Source organism: Papio anubis, chromosome 13 (genome assembly GCF_008728515.1).
Source record: "Papio anubis isolate 15944 chromosome 13, Panubis1.0, whole genome shotgun sequence".
In the NCBI taxonomy this organism is placed as follows: Eukaryota; Metazoa; Chordata; class Mammalia; order Primates; family Cercopithecidae; genus Papio; species Papio anubis.
The window spans coordinates 52,622,267-52,644,054 of record NC_044988.1 but is presented as its reverse complement, the minus strand read 5'-3'; the positions used below and the strand labels follow the sequence as shown (position 1 = coordinate 52,644,054).

Sequence of the window (21,788 nt, the reverse complement as noted above, 5' to 3'; positions counted from 1 at the left end):
TAAAGCATAAAAAGAACAAAATTCAAAAGATTAACTAAGCAAATTGGGTAGTTTCAGATGATCAGTTGACTTCTTCCTCTAGAAACTGTGAAAGCAAATACCTTTGCATCTGGGTTTTCTACGAAGCATTTCTCTATCTCCATGTTCAGGCACAGTGGCAGGATTTAGCATGCTGTTTCCTGTCACCAGGCTATGTTGGCCCCAGAGAAAAGTTGACAATGGTTTAAAAAAGATGAAATCATCACATCAAGCCAAAGGACCTCTCTGCGTAACGTTGCTGTATATTGGACTGATCAGAATGTGCTACCCAGTATTTTGGAGGTAGCCTGACTTCATATGTTAGCCCACTCAAACCTAACTAACCTATCATGGGAACATTGAGCCAAATCTCCATTTACTATCCTCCTCTCTGGCAGCCAGAAAGCCATCTATACTCCATTTTTTGGGGGGGGGGGGGGAAAAAGGATTTCCTAGAATCCTCTCCTTGAGGTAAGATTTATCCAGCTTGTTTACTTAAATAATAATGCCTAAGATCAGACACCAACTTTTCTCTATTTTGATTACCTTCAATATGCCTGGTACACAGCAATGCTCAATTATTATTCTTTGAACTGATTTATATAGCTAAAAATATCTGTTATGAGTGATTAAATTTTCCCATTATATGCACATTTTTTTTAATCACAGCAAGGTAGAAATGTGATTTAAACTGATTGATTTCTGAAGGTCACCTGAACTAATTCAGATTTTAATACAAGTTGCTTCATTTTTTAATGTTTTTTAGCACATTTTAAATAATCTATGAGTGACAGCAATGAAAATGTCCCAGAATTGCTTGTAACATATCTTTTACTCTAAATTAATAAGCTGCTCATCTAAGACAAATTCATTTATGCATTCCACTTTCTTCCCACTGGAAAGGTTGACCAATACTACAATCCTTACTAAACATGTTAATTGCGGAATAGGAAGGTCATTAGGCCAAGAATTCACTGAGATAAACACGACTTAGATACAAGATCAAAACAATTGGGATCTCCTGATGCATAAATTATTGCTTTTCAATAATAAACCCAAATTTTTTCCCTACTGCCCACATCACTCTCGAGGAGTATTTTCTTTTTTTATTTTTTATCTTTAACTTTTATTTTAGGTTCAGGGGTACATGTGCAGGTTTGTTACATAGGTAAGTTGCATGTCGCAGGGGCTTGAGGTAAAGATTATTTCATCACCCAGGTAATAAACCCAGTAACTGATAAGGCAGCTTTTCAGTCCTTATCCTCCTCCCACCCCCCACCATCAGGTAGGCCTTGATGTCTCTTGTCCACTTCTTTGCACACATATGTACTCAGTGTTTAGCTCCCACATACAAGTGAGGACATGCAGTATTTGGTTTTCTTTTTCAGTGTTAGTTCACTTAGGATAATGATTTCAAGCTCCATTTACATTCCTGCAAAGAACATGATCTTGTTTATTTTTTATGGCTGCATAGTGTTCCATGGTGTATGTGTACCGTATTTTCTTTATCCAGCCTATCAAGTATGGTCATTTAAGTTGATTCCATGTCTTTGCTATTGTGGATAGTGCTGCAGTGAACACATGCATGCATGTGTCTTTAAGGTAGAATGTTTTATATTTCTTTGGGTATATACTTAGTAATGGGATAACCAGATCAAATGGTAATTCTGTCTTAAGTTCTTTCAAAAATTGCCAAACTGCCTTCCACAAGGGCTGAACTAACTTACATTCCTACCAGCAGTGTATAAGCATTCCCTTTTCTCTGTAACTGCACCAGCATCTGCTATTTTTTGACTTTTCAGTAATAGCCATTTTGACTGGTGTGAAATGATAATCTCATTGTGGCTTTAGTTTGCATTTCTCTAATGGTTAGTGATGTTGAGCATTATTGCATATGCTTATTGGCCATGTGTATGTCTTCTTCTGAAAAGTGTCTGTTCATGTCATTTGCCCAGTTTTTGATTGGGTTGTTTACATTTTGCTTGTGAATTTGTTTAAATTCCTTATAGATTCTGGATATTAGATGCTTGTTGTATGCATAATTTGCAAATATTTTCTCCCATTTGGTAGACTGTCTGTCTGCTCTGTTGTTAGTTTCTTTTGCCATGCAGAAGTCCCTTAGTTTAATTAGGTCCCATTGTCAAGTTTTGTTTTTTGTCTTTGTCATGAAATTTTTGTCCAGTCCTACAGCTAAGGCAGTGTTAAGAGGCAAGTTTACAACACTAAACCCCCATATCAAAAAGTTAGAAAGATCTCCAATTACCACCCTAACATCACAACTACAGGAATTAGAGAAACAAGAGCAAACCAACCCCAAAACTAGCAGAAGACAAGAAGTAAAAATCAAAGCTGAACTGAAGGAAATTGAGAAGTGAAAACCATATAAAAGATCAACAAATCCTGGAGTTTGTTTTCCGAAAAAAAATCAGTAAGATAGATAGACCACTAGCTATACTAATAAAGAAAACAGAAGATCCAAAATAAACACAATCACAAATGACAAAGGGGATGTTACCACTGACCCCACAGGAAAAAAAAAACCCTCAGAAACTACTATGAACACCACTATGCACACAAGCTAGGAAACCTAGAAGAAATTGATTAATTCCTGGACACATATAACCTCCCAAGGCTGAACCAAGAAGCAACTGAATCCCTGAACAGGCCAATAATGAGTTCTGAAATTGAATCAGTAATAAAAAGCCTGCCAACCAAAAAAAAAATCCTGGGACCAGATGGATTCAGAACGCAATTTTATCAAATGTATAAAGAAGAGCTAGTACCATTCCTACTGAAACCACTGTAAAAAATTGAGGAGGAACTCCTCCTTAACTCATTCTGTGAGGCCAGCATCATCTTGATACCAAAACTTGGCAGAGACACAACAACAACAGCAACAACAACAACAAAAAAAAAAAAAAGAAAGAAAGAAAAGAAAAGAAAGAAAGAAAGAAAGAAAGAAAGAAAAAGAAAAAGAAAAATTCAGGGAGTATTTTACAACTTAGGGATTCACCACAAGTATAGTGTTAAGAGGATTGCCACTGGGTTCTGGAGAACAGTACTCTGTTACTCCCTAAACACATTTTCACTGCCATAATAGAATGAAATAAGAAGGAAACCCTCTGGAAGAATTACAATTATTAACTACATTTTTGTTCTCCTATTGTTGTAAATTAATATCACTACTGGAAGCTTTATTACATGTTAATTTATCTGTATTGCATTAAATAACAGGCATTCTGAAATGCTGCAGAATAGTGAAACAGCCTTGTATATATGCCTTGGAGGCTCCTGTCACTCTGCTTAGGAAAATTACTGACTCAAATCTTCAAATACATTATTTAGCATGAAAGCAGAACGATAAGTATTAGAGAAAAAATTGTTTATAATCATATTATAAACAGTTCCATGGCTTGTGCTTCCTTTTATGACAGTATCTTTGATTCTAAAAGCACTGACATTCTCAAAGCTATAACTAAAGAAAGTGAAAGAAAGTGACTTATGAAGATACACTTTTAGATATTCACAGTGAAAGAAGAATAGTCATAATAGGAAGGTCTTATTCTGCTGTCCAGTCATCTCCCATCTCACATGCTGTTTCCATGGCTTCAAAGAAGTTTCCAATATTTTGAGAGTATATAATTTCAACTTTGAGACACAATGTGATGAAAACTGTGTAAAAACTTCTAAAAGGTCACTGCTAGGTTTTACTTTAGGGTACCATCCAATCCTTTTCACCCCAGTACACACAGATGTATGAAAAATTTGTTTACTTATGTTCCTGATACTTTAGAATAAGTTAGCTGAGGAATTTACAACCCAAAAGTGGTAGATCCTCAGGGATCCAAGCCCAGATGATTGCCTCCTTTTAGAATGCATCTAATTTCAATGTGAGGGTAAATTAATTATCTTCCCCCTCCACATTCTTCCTCCACTTGACACAGGCCAATTTGTACTGGAAGGTGAAAGTGGCAAAGCAGAAGGGGAGATCAATAGCATGTTATATTGGGCTACGGGAAATCTGATCCCCGTGGGACTCAGATAGTCAAAGAGGGCAAGAAGTTAATGGGGGCAAGATAGCAAATCTACACTATAATTTAATTTGCAAGTTAAAAAACTGACTATTTTGCCAAGAAGTCTTTTATTCCATTTTCTTCAATAGCAGAAATCCATGGTTATCAGTTTTTCATCCAATTTGAATTAAATACACACACAGAACAGAGAACTAAAACCCAAGAGGGATTTTATTTTAATTTGACAAATATTTTAGTGGATTTAATAAAATAAATTATTGTTCCAGAAATGTTGTGGCTTTGAATGATAAGAATAAAAAAGTGTCACTTTATTTTAAAGTGATCACATAAAACCTATGTCTAGAAATTAGATCAAGATAGACTAAACCAACATTCATTCAGATATTTGGAGTATAACTACATGTACTGATAACTATTCTTAAGGCCAGGGATATAAAGATACAAGATAAAAGATGTATCGAAGGCCTAGATGAACTTACTGTTGAGAGAGGAAGATGAGTCAAAAAGATTACAAATAGTATGCAATGTGTATCTCTAAATCAGGAATACTTATAATATCTACTTCATTGTAAAAATTAAATGACATAACTCATAAAAATTATTTAGCCAAATACCTGGTACAAAGTAATTTGAATAAATATCAGCCTCAGATGGTGATCACAACTGTGATGATGACGATGATGATGATGATATGGTGATGCCACCAGTCCAAGAATTCATAGGAACACTGAGGACAGAGACTGGAGATTGAGAAAGAATTTGTAAAAGATTAAGTGGTATAAACATAAGTTAAAACTTTAAAGATGGCCAGGCGCGGTGGCTCAAGCCTGTAATCCCAGCACTTTGGGAGGCCGAGGCAGGTGGATCACGAGGTCAGGAGATCGAGACCATCCTGGCTAACATGGTGAAACCCCGTCTCTACTAAAAATACAAAAAACTAGCCGGGCGTGGTGGCGGGCGCCTGTAGTCCCAGCTACTCGGGAGGCTGAGGCAGGAGAATGGCGTGAACCTGGGAGGCGGAGCTTGCAGTGAGCCTAGATCGCGCCACTGCACTCCAGCCTGGGTGACACAGCGCAAGACTCCGTCTTAAAAAAAAAAAAAAAAAAAAAAAAAAAAAAAATTTAAAGATTAATAAGAGAGATAATTCAACAAGATAAGGAGTTGAGGGGAGTGATATAAATGACCTAGACAGATAAAACAGAAGTTTTGAAGGCATCCCCCTTCCTCTGAGAAGTTTAGAATCCCTTCTGCATCTTGGAGCAGCTCTGTACTAGACACCTAGTACCCGAATCCTCACTGGAGCTGATACTGGGGGAAGTGCCCAGACACCTTGAGGAACCCTTGTATCTGGACATGAAATCCAATTTACACATGTCCCCTTTTACATTCTGGTGAGAATCCTTTACATGATGTATTTAATAATATCAAGTGAATCAATAAACGCTTTATTTGGTCTTTCCTATTTACATGAGAACCATTCATCCTGTTATTTGAGTGTATAAATCTGTCTTTATTTAAGTAAATGTCATGTAATGTCTTCAAATCTTAACTCTAGTATACATTGCTTTATTCTACTATTTTTGAACATATATACGTCAATATATTCTTAAATAAATTTATATTCATTTATTTGGCCATACTTTACATATGCCTATAACACACAAGATACAATGCTCCACATATTTGTAAAAGTATAACACACAGTAGAGAAACAAGTTTTTTTTCCATATAGTTTGAAAACACTTAATCATCTAGATCTATACTAAATGCTAAGAGAAACTCTTAAATCAGGAAAAAATATATAGGAAAGTCTTATCAAATCAAATAAGCATTTTATAAAACTACTATGAAACAGTGAAAAGCATATCCCAGACCACATACTCCAGAACATACTCTAGTATGCATAATAATTTAGAAGGGTGTTCAGAAAGTAATATGGAAAGTCAAGGCTCAACTGATAGTGTTGGAAGTACTGGTTTGGAACTTGGGAATATGTGAAATTAATCTTCATCCTATAAATACCCTAAAAAAGAAATTCAAGATACATCAGCGTGTGCAGGATATTTTCTTTTCTCCCTCCAAATTTTCTCTATCCTTATTACCCAGCTTTGAACTTCAAGAGCTTAACAGCCCTTATGAATGCGGCTACCTTCCCCTTTAGCTTCCAGTTGGGTTTGACCAACAGAAGACTCCAGCAGAAGACCACAGAGTAGAAAGACAACAGGAGCAAGGATTGATTCCCATGGCTCTCTCTGCCATGTCACTGCAGGTTAGTTAAGCTCCTATTTTAAAGGGATGGTCCCTGTCAGGTGACCTGGTCTTCAACTTCCAGTAACTTCTCTCTCTCCTGATTCTCTCAGGTTTGGGGCTGGTAACAGGACCCCATTAGTACCAACTCTGGAGCACTGCACCACCTCTTATTTGTTTCTTTTTCTCCACCCCACACCATTGTCTGTCATCTCCTATAAAACACTCTTCAGTTACACTATTTGCAGTGCTATTTGCTGCCAGAACCTTGACTTATACAGCAATATATAGGAGCTTGAGACAGAGAGTACCCCTAGGTGGAAAAGATCTATAATTTTATATAAACCTTGCATACAGTGTTATTTTTGCTCTTGAACAGGCCTATAGTTAATGCAATAAGATTAGACATTGAAATATTTATTTGTAAGCCATACACTTAAAAGTTCCATTAAATTTCATACTTGTACAATACACAACATAGGGTACAATCAATGTCTCTGGGGTTACTAAAGAAAACTTTGATATTCATCATTTTTTATTTACATGATAAGAAACATGTGATGCCAGTGGAAAACTGATTCATCTATGGGTAAGATATGGAAAAAAACTCAAAATTCTCCAAGTCAAGTTCTTCCTTTCCATGTGACCTCACATGTCCTTAAGTTATTTATACTTAAGAATGTCTTCATGACTAAATGGAATCAGTAATGACTTCTCTCTCTTTACATAACAGATCAAAGTCACATGGGAGCAAGAGTTTATCTGAATACACTCAACTCTTTCGGGCAAATGGAAAAATATTTGTGAAACTTCCATTTGTGAAGGTCCAGAGGTCCTAAGATACTTTACATTTTCAGAAAATTAAAGCAGCTGAGAAGCAGAGAAGGAGGGATACATCTGGAAAGACAGACAGTGACTAAATCATGCAGGGCTTTATAGATCATGTTAGAGATTTTCTATTGTATTCTAAGAGTCACAGAAATACTTCAAAGGAACAAGACAGACCTCAATTTTAAAAGCTAATTCTGCTACCAGATACCAGGAAAAATTACAAACTGTAGTAGTTAAAATACGATGGTACTGTTGCAGGAATAAGTGAGTAGCTCAATAAAACAAAAGAGAATCTAGAATCACTTCTAAAATTATGGAAATATAGGATATGCTAAAAGTAGAATTTCAAATTACAGAGTACATGGCAAGCTATTAAATAAAGTGTGTTAGGACCATTGACCTTACAGTTGGAAAAAGTTAAGTCACAATCTTACTCTGTGCATTGATTATGTAACTGCTATGAAAGATAAACCCTAAAATCTCAGTGGCTTAAAGCTATTGAAAGAAGTTTCTCTCTTGTTCACACAGAGTCAAAAATAGATATTCCTAATTGGTGTATGACTCTCCTCTAAGCAATAATTCTGGGATTTAAACTCTTTCAAATTTGACTCTACCATCTTCAACACCTGGCCTCCAAGTTCATTTGGGAAGAGGGTAGACATAGAGGATCTCTCTTGGAAGATTTTTATGAACCAAGACTGGAAGTGGCATACATTACTTCTATTATCATTCTATGCTACAGTTTAGTCACAGGGCCTCACCCAAATGCACAGAAGACTGAGAAATAAAATCTAACTATATAAAGAAAACCTAGGTAACACCATTCAGGACATAGGCATGGGCAAGGACTTCATGTCTAAAACACCAAAAGCAACGGCAACAAAAGCCAATATTCACAAATGGGATCTAATTAAACTAAAGAGCTTCTGCACAGCAAAAGAAACTACCATCAGAGGGAACAGGCAACCTACAGAATGGGAGAAAATTTTTGCAATCTACTCATCTGACAAAGGGCTAATATCCAGAACCTACAAAGAACTCAAACAAATTTACAAGAAAAAAACAAACAACCCCATTGAAAAGTGGGCAAAGGATATGAACAGACAGTTCTCAAAAGAAGACATTCATATAGCCAACAGGCACATGAAAAAATGCTCATCATCTGGCCATCAGAGAAATGCAAATCAAAACCACAATGAGATACCATCTCACACCAGTTAGAATGGCAATCATTAAAAAGGCAGTAAACAACAGGTGCTGGAGAGGATGTGGAGAAATAGGAACACTTTTACACTGTTGGTGGGATTGTAAACTAGTTCAACCGTTATGGAAAACAGTGTGGCGATTCCTCAAGGATCTAGAACTAGAAGTACCATATGACCCAGCCATCCCATTACTGGGTATATACCCAAAGGATTATAAATCATGCTGCTATAAAGATACATGCATACGTATGTTTATTGCGGCACTATTCACAATAGCAAAGACTTGGAATCAATCCAAATGTCCATCAGTGACAGACTGGATTAAGAAAATGTGGCACATATACACCATGGAATACTATGCAGCCATAAAAAAGGATGAGTTTGTGTCCTTTGTAGGGACATGGATGCAGCTGGAAACCATCATTCTCAGCAAACTATCACAAGAACAGAAAACCAAACACCGCATGTTCTCACTCATAGGTGGGAACTGAACAATGAGATCACTTGGACTCGGGAAGGGGAACATCACACACCGGGGCCTATCACGGGGAGGGGAGTGGGGGGAGGGATTGCGTTGGGAGTTACACCTGATGTAAATGACGAGTTGATGGGTGCTGACGAGTTGATGGGTGCAGCACGCCAACATGGCACAGGTATACATATGTAACAAACCTGCACGTTATCCACATGTACCCTAGAACTTAAAGTATAATAAAAATAAAATAAAATAAAATAAAATAAAAAGAAAATGAGATAGATGTGATTACCTAGATCTCAGCCATACCCTATGTCATATACAAATTTAAATTAAATTCCCTGTGTATTAAAACCTAAAGTTAAAAAAAAAAAAACTATGAAAATACAAAAAAAAAATTAAGAATGTTTTTATAATCTTGATCTGAAAAAGTCCTTCTTAGGCAAGAGATATAAAAGAAATAATACAGAAACAAGGAAAAAACTGACAGATTTGACTACATCAAAATTTAAAATTTCTCTACCACAAAAGACAAATTTAGAAAATAAACCTTTCTTAAAGGACGTATTTGCAAAACATATAGCAGAAAAAATTATAATAGCCAAACTGAATAAAGATGTTCTAAAAAATCTTTTTAAAATAATGTAGTACAAAAATCAACAAGAAAAAATTAAGGAAATTCACTGGGCCAAAATATGTGTGAAGAGATGTTCAAATTCAAATTCACCATTTTAGGCAAAACAACAAAAAGATTTGAAGACTATCTATCACTTTTTCCCATTAAATAGGCAAAGAAATCCATGATTAATGATGAAATAAACCCAACTAAATTTTGATGGAAGTGTAAGCTGGTACAGAGTTTTTGGAAGGGAAATTCAGGAATATACATCAATATTTTAATTGTTCTAGCAATTCCACTTCCAAGATCTATTCTACAGAAACACAAATGTGCACAAAGGTATTGTTTAGATAAATGTGAGAGGAGATGGAGAGAGTGAGTGAAGATAGGGAAGGAAAAAAGAGGGAAAGGAAAGAAAACTAGAGGAATAAATTAGGAGATAATTATGGATATGGAAGTTCATTGCAGAATTATTTGTAATATAGAAAAATAGTTGTCTTATTTCATTCAAGCTGCTATAACAAAAAACCATAAATGATACAGTTTATAAACAGCATAAATTTATTTCTCACAGTATGGAAAGCTAATTCCAGGATCAAGGCACCTGCAGATTCACTATCTGGTGAGGGCCCCCTTCCTGGTTCATAGATAGCCTTCTTTTCGCTATGTCCTCACATGACAGAAGGGGCAAATGACTTCCTTGGGCCTCTTTGATGAGGCCACTAATCCCATTCAGCAGGGCTCCACCTTCATGACCTGATCTCCTCCCAAAGGTCCCACGTCCTAATACTATCACCCTGGGGGTTAAGATTTTAACATAAAAATTACAGAGGGGGTGATTTTCAGTCCATAGCAATTGTAAACACCCTATATATGGCAATGGTTAAATAAATTATGATATATTTATACTATGCTGATAAGTAGTTCTTAAAATGTATAGAGTAGACTGAAATGCACTAACAGGAAAGGGTTGATAAGGCATATTGAATGATGCAAGTTACATAACAATGAAACTAATTACATACACACATGCATGCACACACAGACATGTAAATGAGTAAACTCAGGAGAAGCTCTCAGAGAATTGACATTAAATATGTGGAGAGAGGCATGAATAGAGGCTGGGGATAGGGAGGACAACAACATAAAGTGGATATTTCCTCTTTACATTACATATGTCTGTATTGTTTCAGTTTGTTACAGTGTGTGGATTTCTTTTAGAACTAAAATTAAAATTTACTCTAATTAAAAAAATTATCATATGAATTAATGCCTCTAAATTTTTGCTCCAGCCTTTTTCCATGTTCTGTGGTAGGTAAATTCCTATTTATCTTTCAGGGCTCAATTCATTTATCACAATATTTCTTGATGTTTAAGTCATAGCTGCTCCAAAATTCAAATGTGAATATTAAGCTTCCTTAAATATAGGGCACCTGGACACCTGGAAACCTCCCACCCATTCTACAAATACCCAGTACCAGCATCTCATATCTGCTTCTATACTACTATAACATCACAGCACCTAACATTGTATTGCAGTCATTCCTTAGACCCATCAACGAACTTATTTATCTAGTCGTCTTAATAAAGAGAAATTTTCCTGCAGAAATGCAACTAAGAATAAAATGCAACTAAGAGAAGTCATCTCTGGCTTTCACACTCTCTTTACCCAATCAGTGCCCCGGGAATGTGAGCCATTTCCATAATTCATAGGTACCTTGTGACATGTAAGGTTATTTTTAAATTTGTTTTCTCCTGTTAAGAAAAGATTTTCTTCCTAAAATTAGATTATGAATCTACTTCTAAAACTACTAATCAAACATAAGTTAAAGCTGCTTAAATAAGGGAGAGAAAATGTTAGAGCTCTAAAATTGCTAGAAATAGGTCACCCAGAGCTTCAATAAAACTTCAGAAAAGGTTTCAGTAAAAAAAAAAGGTATTCTCATTAAGAAGCTGTAAAGTAATCCTGCTATCAAACAGTGGAAAAGATCACATGTGCAAAAGCAGCAAAATATAGTCCATAAAGTCATTTAATGAAGCAGAAATTTGTATCTATGCCATATCTAATGCATTTCTTGAAAAAGCTCAGCATATTCGCTAATTATGAGTCATATATTATACACAGTTATTATGGGTATTATTCAGCAACAGAAGATTTAAAGTTGGTTGTCTTCTCTACCATAGTTAGCAAAGAAATATTGGTACATATATGATCTGCTTAAATAGGTTAGAAAATAGGAGGGAATTTATTAACTAGCCTTTTAATTATGCAAACAGAGTTTCCATAATTTTAAACTGAATTCCATGACACCCACAGATTTCCCTATAATCTAGCTGTAAATAGTAATTACAGTCTTCACAGTAGAAAATACTATATTTTAGGTTGCAAAACAGTCTCTATTATTATCTCCTATATTAAGGCATTTGATGACGGTCTAAAACTTTCCTAGTGGGGAGATTTTTATATTCGTTGGTAGTCATATCTTACTTCACTTTCATAAAAACTGTAAGAAAAATTTGTCAGCCATTTTAAAATTAAAGGACAGTGGAGAAGGAAATTTGCTGCTGAACTTTAAAACATTATATTTAGCAGGTCCTCCGTGGGTTGCATAATCAGTTCAAGACTATGGATTAACAATCAAAGGGAGCTCAGACACTGGCCTACATTAGAGAAACCCTACACATACAACCAAAAATTCATCCTCCCCAGAGAACTAAAAGCCTTCAGGGTAACCTGCTAGCTAAGCAGCACATGTCCCAGTATTATAGTGCAACAGACCAGGAAAAAAAAATCATCCCGAAAGGCACCACAGTAAGGGTTAGAAAAACAGTAAAAGTCCTACATAATCCAGCATTAGTTTTCAGACCTAGGCAATAGGGCTTCAAGGCAATAATCATTTAACTATGGATTATGCAAATTTAAATCTACACCTACTCAGGATGTTGAACACCCCAGTTGACAAAATTAATTGAGCCTCATCAGAAGTGGGAAAATTTCACTATCTTGAGCTTCACACCTGAATATTTCATAATCACTTCGACTTTGCATGGGTGCAAAACTTCACTTCCCGTATTGTCACCAAAATCTACTCCCCCCTCCTGTGTTTCCTGTCTCAATGAACAGACCCTTCATCTAGCCAATTGATTGCACAAGCCAGAAAACTAAGCATGGTCCTTGATAGTTCTCATCTTGCACATCCAATCACCAAGTTCCTTTTCAAATTTCCTCATTCATTCATCTTTTTTCATTCCTACTGCCCCACCATAGTTCAGACCACCAAAACTACTTCACTGGATCTAAAGGTGGATCTAGAATAAAACTCATGAGTCTTAAGGCCCCTTCTAGAGCTTCACATCTAATTTTGCATTCAAAATTCTGTATTTTTCTAAAGGACCCCAAAATATGTAACCTATGAAACATACAAAATCTGTAGCCTTTGCTGTCTAAATTATTGCAATGGCCCCTATCTCCCAGCTTCCAATCTTGTCTGATTTTTATCTCTGTTCTGTACTGTAGATTAAGCACTCCGTCTAAAACACAAATATGACCATATCCTCCTCTTGCTTAAAAATTTCTAATAGGCCGAGCACGGTGGCTCAAGCCTGTAATCTCAGCACTTTGGGAGGCCGAGACGGGCGGATCACGAGGTCAGGAGATCGAGACCATCCTGGCTAACACGGTGAAACCCCGTGTCTACTAAAAATACAAAAAATTAGCGGGGCGAGGTGGCGGGCGCCTGTAGTCCCAGCCACTCGGGAGGCTGAGGCAGGAGAATGGCGTAAACCTGGGAGGCGGAGCTGGCAGTGAGCTGAGATCCGGCCACTGCACTCCAGCCTGGGCGACAGAGCGAGACTCCGTCTCAAAAAAAAAAAAAAAAAAAAAGTAAAAGAAAAAGAAAATTTCTAATAGCGCCATGTTTCTCCTAGGATTTGGTCTCAACTCTTTATTATCGTTTACTTTTCATGTAGTCAACACACACTTTGTGATCTACACACAACTTGAAACCGCCACTGCAAAATTATAACTGACACAGTGAAAGAGATCTGACCCAACCAATTCCATCTTGCCTCTAACCTCCAACCTGCCCTGGGTGTAGGCTGAACTAACTTTGGGAGAAACTTAGTTTATACTTTATAGTATAAAACAAAGATGATAATTGCCCTTTCCTAAAACAAACCTCCGTCTTGCCTGGGGATTAGACTGTCTTTGCAGGACTAGCAAATTCTCTACAAGATTAGAAATTATGGTGTAGGAGTCATGCAGCTGGAAGCTACAAGATTTTTACACTCCCTAAACTGCTCCTAAGATAAGTGCGTGAGACATTTTGCAGACCCGCACTTGAGGGATCAGCTGGTGCCACCCAGATCCATGAACTGGCTCATCCGATTTTAGGAACTGACTCCGCACAGAAAGACAGCTTAGACTCCCTGTGATTTCATCTCTGACCTGACCAATCAGCACTCCTGGCACTCCAGCACTCACTGGGACTTTCTGCCCACCAAGTTGTCCTTAAAAACTGATCCGTTCGGACCAGATGGCTCAGGCCTGTAATGCTAGTACTGTGGGAGGCAGAGGCGGGCGGATTGCCTGAGCTCAGGAGTTCGAGGCCAGCCTGGGCAATATGGTGAAACCCCGTCTCTACTAAAACACAAAAAATTAGCCGGGTGTGGCAGTGTGCGCCTGTAGTCCCACCTACTCCGGAGGATGAGGCAGGAGAATTGCTTGAACCCAGGAGGCAGAGGTTGCAGTGAGCCGAGATTGCATCACTGCACTCCAGTGTGTGCAACAGAGCAAGACTCCATCTCCCTCCCACCCCCCCAAAAAAAACACTCTGATCCCCGAATGTTCAGGAGACTAATTAGTAATAATAAAACTCTGGTCTCCTGCATAGCCAGTTCTGTGTGAATTACTCTTTATTGTATTTCCCCTGTCTTGATAACGTGTCTCTGTCTAGGCAGCAGGTAAGGTGAACCCATTTGGGCAGTTACAAATTTAGCCAGCTACTCTACAGACCCTACATATTCTTTGGACAAACAGATTTGTGTCCCCTGCCTTCCCCAATACTTCCCATTCTCTTTAGTCAAGAGACTAGAAGCCATGTGCTGATTCCTATTAAATCGGCAGCCATACCACCACCATGTTGTCACTGAGTAGGCATTTCACAAATATTTATTGAAGGAATAAGTGAATGAATAATGAATGCACTCTGCATCACTGGTCCAAATCCAGGAATAGTGATCAGCAGCCCACAAGGGATCGATCTAGCAAGAAAAGGAACTGATTGATTCCTGGGAGTACATTGCAGTTGATTTCCCATATTTATGAGTAATTATACTGGAAAGAATTTTAATAAATCATATATCAGAGAGAACAGTCATTAAGTCTCACTCTAAGTTTCTCTCTTCCTTAGAAATATGCATGTCTTCCCAATATCCTATTGCTTTGAATATAATACCTGATATGCCAGATGTTTCCAAGCTGACATTGCCCTGTCTATCAAACAAAGAGTATCTAATTCAGGGCCTAAATATAGGCGATTGCTTCTCTTTCTCCAACACACTATTTTCGGGTAAGTATTTTTCTACTTATCCTGTTTCACCATGTAATCTGGCAAACTTTGGAGTTTTTTTCTGTTCCTGTTTTCCTATTGTGGTTAATTTTATGTGTCAATTTGACTGTGACACAGGGTGCCCAGAATAAACATTACTTCTGGATGTGTCTGTAAGGGTGTTTCCACACGAGATTAGCATTTGAATTGGTGGACTCTGTAAGGCTTGCCCTCAATCATCCAATCTACTGAGGGCCAAACAGAATAAAAAGGTGGAGGAGGGTGGAATTCAGTCTCTGCCTGACTGAGTCTTCTCCTGCCCTCAACTGAGACTTACACTACAAGCACTCTGATTCTCAGAACTACCTCCCCAGCTCTCCTGGGTCTTCCGCTTGCAGACACCCAATTATGGGACTTCTCAGCCTCCATAATCACATGAGCCAGTTCTTTATGATAAATCATATATTGCGCGCGCGCGTGCACACACACACACATACACACACACACACACACACACACACACACACACACACACACCCCCGTATTGATTCTGTTTCTCCAGAAACTCCTGACTAATATACCTACCTCCTTCATACATATTCTTATCAGGTACCTAGGACACTATGTTTTATCAAAATTATCCTGATAATTATTTTCTATGTATCAATACTTACTTAGATTTTATTCCATACTGAAATAAGCCTTCCAATAATTACAAAACAACACAAACTTTTTTATACTCATTCATTTAAGAAATAGTCATTGAATACTTTATGTACTGAACAGTATACTACAGGGTACATAAGATAATTTATATTGTACATTTATATTATCCTACATGCTTTTCTAATCTAGGGACATAATAAAATAATTTTATATCACTCAATAAATGCTGTAGATCTCTTTATATGGTTCTTGCATATTTCCTTGTTAAATGTTCTAAATATACATAGATGACAGATAGATAGACTTTCAGATAGATACTTGAATACTAGGATTTAGTTAAATTTGAATATTTTTTCATATACATGTTATTGAGATTTCACATATCTATACATACATTAAATTGACAGTTAAAATACAGTTTTTGATCACTGAATTGTTCTAGTTTTTAAGAGTTCATAGGACAAGCCTTCCATCCGTAACTTTTTTGTCAATATTTTCTTAGCTCTTCTTGCTTTTTCCCTCTTCTAGGTGAATTTTAATAAGATTTCCTCAAGTTCCAGATAATCACATAAGGGTTTTGTGCAGAATTGCATCAAGCCCATAAGTTGATTTGTGAAGAACTGACATCTTGACCTTATAGAGTAATCCATGATGATTATATTAATAATGATGATCTGGGACAATCTGCTGTTGTCTATGCTTATTCTTAGTTTATAGAAATATCCAGATATTACAAAATATTAACATGAGTAATCTATCCATTTGATCATTGCTCAGTCAAAAACAAAGAAAAAAATTGTACTTTGTCAAAATTATTAATTATTAATTACATATTCCTACCTCAAAAAACCATACAGATATGCAATGGTGTCAAAATTTAATACAGTTCACTAGCTGGACAAAGCCATATTTATACAAAATTCAACAGAAACAAGAACTTTCTGCTTTGCATTCTTTTCATGAAAGAGTGACTATCTTTTAGTACTCCACTCCCTAACCTAATAAAGGTCATCTACTTCCTCAATATCAGAATATAAAATATTTAAAGTTATGGATACAATAGTGTTTCAACTCAGATAAATTATGAAAGAAAAGCTTTGGACACAGAGAGGGGAACAACACACATGGGGGGCCTGTCCAGGGATGGGGGTCAAGGGGAGGGAGAGCATTAGGACAAATACCTAATGCATATGGGGCTTAAAACCTAGATGATGGCTGGGCGTGGTGGCTCATGCCTGTAATCCCAGCACTTTGGGAGGCCGAGGCAGGTGGATCACCTGAGGTCAGAAGTTCAAGACCAGCCTGATTAACATGGTGAAACGCCGTCTCTACTAAATATAGAAAAATTAGCTGGGCGTGGTGGCAGGCGCCTGTAATCCCATCTACTCGGGAGGCTGAGGCAGGAGAATCACTTGAACCTGGGAGGCAGAGGTTGCAGTGAGCTGAGATCACACCATTGCACTCCAGCTTGGGCAACAAGACTGAAACTTCGTCTTAAAAAAACAAAAACAAAAAACCTAGATGATGGGTTGATAGGTGCAGCAAACAACCATGGCTCATGTATACCTATGTAACAAATCTGCATGTTCTGCACATAGATCCTGGAACTTAAAATAAAATAAAACAAAATAAAAAAAGAATAAGCCATCCGGTGAGATTAAGCAAAACCAGATAACAATAAAAATTGCACTGCTGTAGTAGCTTCATGATTTTGAATCTATGCAAAGTGAGAAAGTGTAGCATATTGGTATGTAAGTACCTTCACAGCAGAGATCTTCTCTTTATTTACATCGAGCACATGGCCAGCAATCAGAACTGGGAAAATTTTCAAAATACGCTAACTATAATTTTTAGGTCCTAAGTGGTATTTTTCTGAATAATCAGAATGAAAATATTGTAGTCCATAGCTTAACTTTTGATCAGTATACATATTCTACCCTAAGAATCTCTTTATGGTCAGAATCTGTATCTTACTTATCTTTTTACCATCAACATTTAATACTGACCAAGCTTGCACATAGTAAATTAAAATAGTGAGAACAATGGCATCATCTCTGGGAATGAAAGTAATAAGTAAATGTGTGTGTGTGTGTGTGTGTGTTTTATTGTATCCCAATATAGAGATACATATGACCAGTGTGATTTCATGCTTTGAAAAGTGTGAAAATAATTGGCTTGGAATTAACAAAGTTACTGACATTTTAAAAGGCCATGTACTAGAGAAAAAGCACAGAATTTTTTACTAAGTTGTACGATAAGCCCTTAACAATTATATCTACGCATATCATCACATAGCTGTAGAAGCCAGAAGTTCTTTAAAACTAGTTGAGAAGCACTAGTTGGCCTTTCCTATCTTTCTTAGAAGTGTGCCTTTATTAGTGTGCCCTTCAAAAACTGCAAACTGCACAGAGACAGGAAAACAGTGCTCTCCCAAGGAGTTAGAAAGGAAAGTAAATCATAGATGAGTCTAGCCTCTGACACACTCACATAGGCCTTGTCTCTTGGAAACCTCTTCATTTTTTGCAGTCAACTCTGGAAAGCAGACAAAGAAAAAGACATTTGTAATTTTGACCTACACTTAAAAAAAAAATAAATTTAACAAACAGAAAGATGCTACAGTTTAGAGAAACATAAAAATATTAGCTTTGCAATCACCATAGTAGAGGCACATGAGATGGCAGAAATGCCAATTTTGTCCATGAGAAACGTGTGCAAGGCCTTGCTGCAAGCCACCATTTGTACGTTCCTTACTGCAACCTTTTCATGCTAAACCAATGGTTTGTGTTTGTAACAGTGTTTGGTGTGGAAAGTAAAATAGCAGGACAAAAGAAACATGAAGGATGCCTGTTCCATGATGGAGCACCTCTACAACTTTAGTCATGGTTATATGTTAGCTAGCGATGTACAAGCTTTTCACAAAACAAATTATGCCAACAGACACTGAAGTAGCCATGCTCTTCCATACAGTCTAGAATCATTCTTTTGTTTTCGCAATGCCCATCAAACCCTGCTGTAAAATGCAGGAAGCCTCTTTTCTGGGAAGCCTCCTTTCTTCATTCATATTGCTGACTATCAAATGAAAGAGATGTCATTGTTGATTAAATGCAGGTATTGAGAGTGATCCTAGGATAGAACCTTCTAGTCCATGGCATGGCAGAGAACAGTGGGAAGAACTTCGAAAAGTAAGAATGACCTGCATCTCTCTGAATAAACTGTTTGATATATCTGCATTAACTTCTTTGTTTTCATCAAGGGTGTTTCATAATGTTTTCGTCCTAATCTCCTTAAGAAACAAGAGTACTAAAATACTATTTAAGAAATTCATTCTATGTCTCAAATATGCTTAATAAACTGGGGGAGAGTGAGTTATGTTCAGGAAATGTGACAATGTGTAAAAAGACAGTCATAAAGAGCACAGATATATAGAAAAAGAGTCACATCTTCCTCAGGCCATAGTCTCATTTTTTTCCTTAAAGCAAAGAGGACACAGGTGAATGAAAACATGGAGAAAAATGTAGTAGCCAGACTCCTATCACCTATCCAAGAGGATTGTAGCTCTAAATGTGAAAATAAAAACAATAAAGCTTCTGAAAGACCGTGCAAGTGAGCATCTTCTAAATGACTTTGAGGTTAAGAAATATTTCCCAGAGAACAAAAAGCACTAATCAAAGGAGAAATTAATAAGTTAGACTACATTAAAATTAAGAAGTTTCCTTTCATTAAAAAAACACTTAAGACAGTGAAAAGGCAAGCCACAGTATTTGCAACACATATAATCAACAAAGGACTAATATAGAATAAAGTACTTCAAACTACCAATAAGAAAAATCCAGAACTCATTTGCAAAAAGTGGCAAGAGACTGAACAAGGATTTTATGAAACAGGATATCCAAATTTCCAACAAATATATTAAAAGGGTTTGTTAAACTGGCTGGGCACAGTACCTCATATCTGTAATCCCAGCACTTTGGGAGGTCAAGGCGAGTTAATCACTTGAGGCCAGGAGTTCGAGACCAGCTTGGCCAAAATGGCAAAATCCCGTCTCTACTAAAAATACAAAAATTAACCAGGCATGGTTGCTCACACCTGTAATCCCAGCTATTCAGGAGGCTGAGGCAGGAGAATTGCTTAAACCCGGGAGGTGGAGGTTGCCGTGAGCTGAGATTATACTACTGCACTTCAGCCTTGGTGAAAAAGCAAGGCTTCATCTAAAAAAAAAAAAAAAAAAAAAAGTGGTGTGATTAAACCTCAATAGTAGCCGAGGAAAGATAAAGACATACCTCTGCAAACCCCTCAGAATTCAAATAACTGGAAATACCAAGATTTGGTTAGTCTTAAGAACAACAAGCAGTCACACACTATTGACAGAACGGAGAATTATTTGGGATATCTGCTTTGTATTGTCTCCTCAAGTTAAAGATACCACATCTAGTGACCCAGCAACTTCATACCTACATATAGACTAAAGATGTATACATATTAACCAAAAGATGTGGTCAAGAATATTCATAGAAACATTATTAGTAATAGGCAAAAACTGGAAACAATTCAAACATCCACCAACTGTAAAATAAATAAATTGTGGTACATTCATCTAATGAAACACACTACTGCCATTAATATGAACAAACTACACCCACGTGCAATAACATCAATGAATCTCACAAACATAATTTCGCAAAAGAAGCCAGGCACAAGGGAATACATTTCATATAACACTATTTACATAAAGCTTTAAAAAGTAGGCAAAACCGATCTATAGCGTTAGAAACCAAAACAGTGTTTACTTCTGGGGAGAAAGGAGGGTTCCGTGATTAGGAGGGGACATAAATGGCTTCCAGGGTGCTGTCCCCATGTTCTATTTCTTGAGTAAGAAAGTGATTTCACAAGTGAGTTGATTTTGAGATAGTTCATTCAGTTGAACACTTTTTTCTGCACTTTTCTGTGTGTGTTACACTTCAATGAAGAGGTTTTTTCCTTTTTTAAGCAGCCAGACATAGTCTTTCTTTGGAGAATTAAAAACAAAACAAAACAAAAAACAAACAAAATTGCCTCTAGTGTACTCAATTTATATCAAATGCCAAGCCCTTTATCAAAACAAGCTAATCTTTTTTAAAAAGATTAAGTCCATGTGATTGTCCTTTTAAAAATTACGACTGACCCAGTTATTAAGATGAGTAAAGTAAGAAATTGAGTGATGTGTCCAAAATTTAAAGGTTAATAAATTCCAGGCCTAGGGTACAAGTACCAGGTCCTATTATTACAAGCTCAGTACCATTTCTGTCATTATACAAGTACTTTGAAGTTTAAAGCATAGTTTTGCTTCACATCTTCAATCCACCAAGAAATTGTGTGTAATAGGATAGATATGCTAGCCTCATTGTGCTGCCAGGAAATTATATGTGCTAGAAGGCGTCTGTTGCTGAAATCGTCCCTCCTGAAAAGCCTCGGGGCATCTACTGTGCCTACAGGCCCCTTCTGAGGGCAACCATGTTCAAAGCACTCTGGGCTTTGCATAACATGACCCTGTGACCTGGCCTCTGCCATATTACAGTGGTTAAAGGCATGGGATTTGAAGTTAAACAGAGCTGAGTGAGTCCCAGCTCCGTCAGTATTTAGCTTCTCTGAGTCTTTGTTTCCGTATCTGTAAAACAGGGATAAGAATAATACCTGCTTCCCAGTGCTGAGATGAGCAGTAATCTGGTTCTTGACATTGAGTTAAATGACAAATAACGTTCTTGGTAGAGTTTTTGGTTTCTGTCATTGTTCTAATGCACATAGACAACAGTGGCCTCTGAGGTAAGCCTGACCTGAGATTGCAGTGGCACTCTCTGCTACATGAAGACCCATCAGTGCAACCACACATTCTCTGTGGCAGAGGTGACTGTGAGATGTGGAGAGAGCTGAAAGTCAGTGGGAGTATAAATTGAAAATCCACATTAAGGAGGATGAGTCCCTAAAGTGATAGGAGCCAGGAGGCAGAGGCCAAGGTCAATAGAGGACACTTTGCTGGCAGCATGAGTAAGAAACTGAGAGAGACTTAGGTAACAGGCAAGATGCAAAAACAGTGAGCAATGGACACTGTTTCTGAAGGAGACATTTTCAGACTCACTGTAATCAGAGCTGCTAGGTGGAAAGTGTAGC

At 37.2% G+C, this 21,788-nt stretch overlaps 1 long non-coding RNA gene across 2 annotated transcripts in view; it reads right to left on the bottom strand.

Annotated features, from left to right (window-relative positions):
• LOC110741405 overlaps positions 1-19,595 on the bottom strand; it is a 33,600-nt gene extending 14,005 nt beyond the window's left edge. The window contains exons 1-2 of one of the 2 annotated variants that reach the window (XR_002517550.2): positions 18,132-19,595; positions 4,667-4,792 (exon numbers count right to left, since the gene is read on the bottom strand). This is a non-coding gene — a long non-coding RNA (uncharacterized LOC110741405). The remainder of the gene's footprint in view (positions 1-4,666; positions 4,793-18,131) is intronic. The other variant, XR_002517551.2, reaches the window with a different exon arrangement.
• Positions 19,596-21,788: the final 2,193 nt, after the last annotated feature.